General features: G+C 41.9%; 1 long non-coding RNA gene across 1 annotated transcript; it reads left to right on the forward strand.

Moving 5' to 3' along the window:
* Positions 1-1,805: 1,805 nt before the first annotated feature.
* LOC144093911 (uncharacterized) lies at positions 1,806-4,256 on the forward strand. The gene is made up of 3 exons (XR_013306348.1): positions 1,806-1,896; positions 3,221-3,278; positions 4,057-4,256. It is a non-coding gene; the product is annotated as an uncharacterized LOC144093911 (long non-coding RNA).
* The last annotated feature ends 693 nt before the right edge of the window (positions 4,257-4,949 follow it).

A 4,949-nucleotide genomic window follows, 5' to 3' on the forward strand; every position in this document is an offset into this window, starting at 1 on the left:
CTACACATACGCACCAACATTTGTTTTGGGGAATCATTTCTAGAGAAGAAAATAAATCAGTCTCGAAACTTTACGGACAAAGGTTGTATATTTATTACGGAATATACGTATATTTAAATATCTTCTTCCCATGTTTCGTGTATACATGCAGTGATTTTTCTTCCCAGTTACGCTTTTTTGCCCTTTCTCGCATTTCTTCGCATCTTCGCATTTCTAATGTATATTTTGCAGGATTCCTCATTTTTATATATGCTCTTTGTTGCGGCCATAATTTCGGCGTGATTACTTGCAATATTCGACCGGCGCCGGCACAGTATATTGGAAGGAAGGAGTGCGTCACTGAGATTTTTTCGTGGCCATTGCATATGTGAAAATTGTAAACAAGGTTTTTGAATTACACAGATCTGTTAAAATATTTTTCCTCAACTTGATTATTCATTTCAGGGACAAGCAATACTTTGCCGGTTTCCAATTAACATAGTACTAAAATTCATGAGACAATTTCTTTACTTACTAAACATACAAAAAAGGTGAAAGCATTGATATCAGAAATTTCTGCCACAGTTTTTTTGGACATACGGAGATATATTTTTATGAAAAATACATATTTTACTTGTCTAGACAGTGCGTAGCATTCGACTTTTTTTGCAGCATCTATTAAGCAATAGCATTGGCGATGTCAAGTATGATTAATATATTTGATGCGTCTACAAGTTTTATAAAGAGGAGGCCGCGGCTCAACATGAGCCCCCCTCGATCAAAATTTCTGGCTGCGTCACTACATAGCAGGGCTTATACTTAAAGTGAAGTGTATGCGAGCAGGTGCGATCAGCTGCGCAGAAATCTGTAGAATCCTTTCGGGATTTTGGCCGAAGATGGAAAGGCGAAAATACAGCGTTGGACTGATTCCAATAACCCATATAGTTTTGCACGGCATAGCACCTCACGCTGCAACAACTACAGCAAGAAGACGGACAAGCCGCTAGCCAAACAAGTCTTCTGGGGCGCATCGATGCAAGGGCGCCTTGAGAAGACGAACACCTGAGCCAGAGGGGGGCGTTTTGATTTTGGTTTGTAATATTTCGCTCTACTGATGTTTCGCGCGTTTCCTAATTTTGGTGTGTCGTTGACACCAATAGTGCTGTAAAACACGCGTTTCTTGCCTGCAATGTATTCCCGGTTGCTGCTTCTGCGACGCGGGAATCTTGTAGCAAAGCCTGAATGTTGAAGACGGGCATACGCCCTGAACGAATGCTGTTCATGTTCTTTTTCTTTGCTTTCAAATCAAAGGAAAGTATGAATACAGCTAGGCCATTCTTGAGCTGTGTGTTTTTTTTTGTTCCATGATGAGCTTACGCAGAGTTCAATGTATAATTAACAAGGGTGCACTGATATGAACCAGAGGATATCCAGTTTAACTAGGAGTAACAAGGGTATCGCCGATTTGACAAGATGAATCCAGCGAATAGCTTTTTGGTTTTTGAGCCAGCCCCGGCATGATTGCATCTGGACACTGAGTTGGCATGTGTCAACCGAAAAGACATGAGAAAGTTCATTTACAACGCTTGGTTTCGACATACGCAATACTATGCACGCTATCATGCTGCAAAATCTCGTTTTAATTATAGCGAACAAAGGGGACTTTCTGTGCAGTTCCATAAATTTAAAACTTGTCACAGCGTTTCAAACATGCATGGCCTTTCGCCATTTGTTAGACGAGTTGTTTTTGTCATCCAAATTGCTTTGTCATTCAAACCTCATGGAAGCTTTTGTATTATTTTTCATCGGCTAAATCGTACATTGGCCTTCAGCAACAAGCGGATAAAAAGCGGGGCTCCGCATCCAGGTTCACTATCTCCGAACCAGCCCTGCAGCCGCCTCAGCTTCAGTACAACGGTGCGTATACCACTTCACCGCAGAACTGGAGTTTCCATTCGATATCATATGTTACCGCTGCATTACAAAACTCGGTGTCCGCCTTGTTGGCACTTTCATGTTCCCGAGAAGCTTGAGGGTTTCGTTATATTCGACTAAGATGAAGCCTGATCTCTTACTTATCAAGGCGCCAGTGCAAGCTAGACCTAGTGCAAGGTACTTTCGCCGTGGCCACAGGATCTCACAAGTCTATGCTTTCAGTGCCATGATAATCAAAATGATATTTACGCATTACTTAACACGCGCGCATCTCCGAAAAGTTAACACGCGCGCATCTCCGAAAGGCTATCATATGTAATTAACGTCTTCGTATCAAATGCGAGACTCCGAAGACATGCTGCTGTCTTCAAAAGTTAGACTAGTGGGAATAAAGACAGAACTCATGCGAATGATGATCTTTACTGTCTGCCTCCTTAATCTTTTACGCGTTTTCCACTTTTTTCTCCTCGTGGTCAGATATAATAAACACAAATGCGAAAAGGTAGCCGACAAATAGCAGGTGTAATGAAGATCATAAGGTACGCCACAATGGGGGTCGGATGAGTATACACCTCCTGGGAGTATTTATCTTGCCCAGAATCCTCCGCACAGTGCTTTCTCACAATTTAAGTTCATAATTAAGGTGCTTTGTTGGCCGCATTTGTGCTTATTTGCTTTAATTGTATACTTTCATGTCGAGCAGTTTCGGACAAATATTTTGAAAATTTCGAAATTATTAAACAGTTTTACGAAATAATAAAGGCAATGGTTCACTCTTCTGACATGTAGCAAAATCTTTCTTTTAAAGAATTTCCATTAATCCTATCGAACATTTAAGACTGGCGTAGCAAACCAATGAGGAATGCTGGTGCACGACGGCAAAAACGTTAATATATAAAAAAGTTAAGGCTGCCGTCGACTGATCGGCGGATATATTGATTGTTATAACTATTGCATGGTATGAAAAAATTGCGTTCATATAAGGTTTCCTATCAAAAATGCTTTTGTCCCGAGTTCTTGGCTACGATCCAATTACCAGTCCCCGCAACGAAAGTAATCGATTGAGTTTAAATATCATGAATTGATTATACCACAACAGCTTCATTTATGAGTAAAGCGTTTGTTTGTTTCTTCATTTCAGCATAATAATTGAATAATTTTAAACGCGTCGCGCGCACTGACTATAGAACAGCAGCAGTGATGTTTTTTTTTTTTCGTGCATTCTCTTGCAGACCTCGTTTTTGAACAACGTTTATTTCCTAACATACCACAACTTAACGAAATGTTTCACGTTGACTGCTTACAGTGCTCAAGAGACATGGCAAACCTCTCAAGTCTCATCGTCTTCGGGGCAGGTTTTATAGGTACGAATCTTTAGTTGAGAGCAGAACCGCACATGGACTAATTTAAGAAGAAAATGGCCGTCCAAAAAGTGCAATAGCAAGATTTCCCTCTATACAGTTCAACTCAGGACACATGCTAATGACGGTTAACAGAATATTGCAACAGTTCATAGCCGGAAGAATCTAACAGTGCTTCATCCCTGCGCCGCAAGCAGGCCTTCATTGCAGATCTTTGGGTTCTGAAGTGTGCATTGCCCAGAGCCCCGTCAACTTGGTACAGTGAAAATTACTTTTCTGGCCCGTGCAAGGGAGTGGAGGCTAAACGAATGCTTTCAGGCTCTAGTGAGAGCTCTACATTCTAAAAATAAATGAAACCAGGGCCTTTTGCTGGCACTGTTTGACTTATAATATGGGCTTTAAATGATCTATATTCCGAATTCTGGTTCGGTTACAAAGAAAGAATATTCTCACTCTGAAATGGAAGAAAGAGGGTGGATACAAGAAAGAGAAATTAAGTTGAGGAGTCTTAATGTCCCCAGTTTCGCTCTTAGCCGCATGCTGAAGCGTATTTAGTTTGGCTAAGCGTCCGAAATTATTCGAAATTACAGGAATGTGGTTCTCGTCAAGCTACAGAAATATGAAGTTGATGTTAGGCATTACTGCACACTGCACATCTTGTGTGTACGTGCCTCACATTTTTTATAGTTTTCTGGACCCAAGTGTAGGATATCGCGACGTGCATGCTTCAAACGTCCATTTAAGAATGACATCCGTTCTTTCCTCATGACTTTCTTCGCAGCGGTCGTCCTGACCGGTGCTCAAGCGCTTCCATTCGCTCTTAATGGGAGAGTGCTTTCCACGCCTGACGAAAGATTTGAAGTCATCCTCGAGTGAAGGCAACCCTGATGCCGGCGAAAGAACGCATGCTTTGAGGGAAAGTGGGAATCCAGGGCCATTGGCAGAAACAAGAAAATAAAATGCACAAGACATGACTCCAAATGCATTTCCGGCCTGCTTGGATTCAATATGATTCACATCACTCCAGCAACTTTGCTTTTAATTTGAATGCATGGTTCTGGCATCATTAACTTTTTACGATCTTCAATATTGAGCCCTGATCGATTCGCTATAAGAACACAAAAAAAGGAAGTGTTCCCGAACTATAACCTTTCACTGCCCGAATTCTGAGGATTGAGCCCTGCCCGGTCCCACCGAACTCAGGCCCATGGCTTCAAGCGCGGGGCGGGCACGGCCTCCCTGCAGAGTCACTCTAGTCAGCCTGGGTCCGGACGGCCTCGGTCCCGGGTCCCATAGCCGCTCAAGAGAGAAATTGATTCATGACTGAATGTGGTCTCAAGCTATAGAATTAAGGATTTGGCCTGTAAAGGCGCTGGAACCGCAGTAACATTTGAAATAACTGCTTTGGCGAACACAGAAGGAATGTGATATAAAGCGGGCTAATCGCGTCTGCTTTTGAAGCAGTGATCGGCTTTATGAATAGGTCTAGTTCCGAAAGCTGAATGAGTGCGGTTCCATACATGCACATTCATCTTTATGTTACCTCTAGATTATTAATTAGTATATCTTTTTTTGTGTGTGTATGTTGTCATGGGTTGAATTTCTGTGCGCACATGACACCGTATTACAGAGAATAAAAGCAAACATGTCTGATTATTTCGTACTGTGTATTTG

This window comes from Amblyomma americanum, chromosome 6, assembly GCF_052857255.1.
Source record: "Amblyomma americanum isolate KBUSLIRL-KWMA chromosome 6, ASM5285725v1, whole genome shotgun sequence".
In the NCBI taxonomy this organism is placed as follows: Eukaryota; Metazoa; Arthropoda; class Arachnida; order Ixodida; family Ixodidae; genus Amblyomma; species Amblyomma americanum.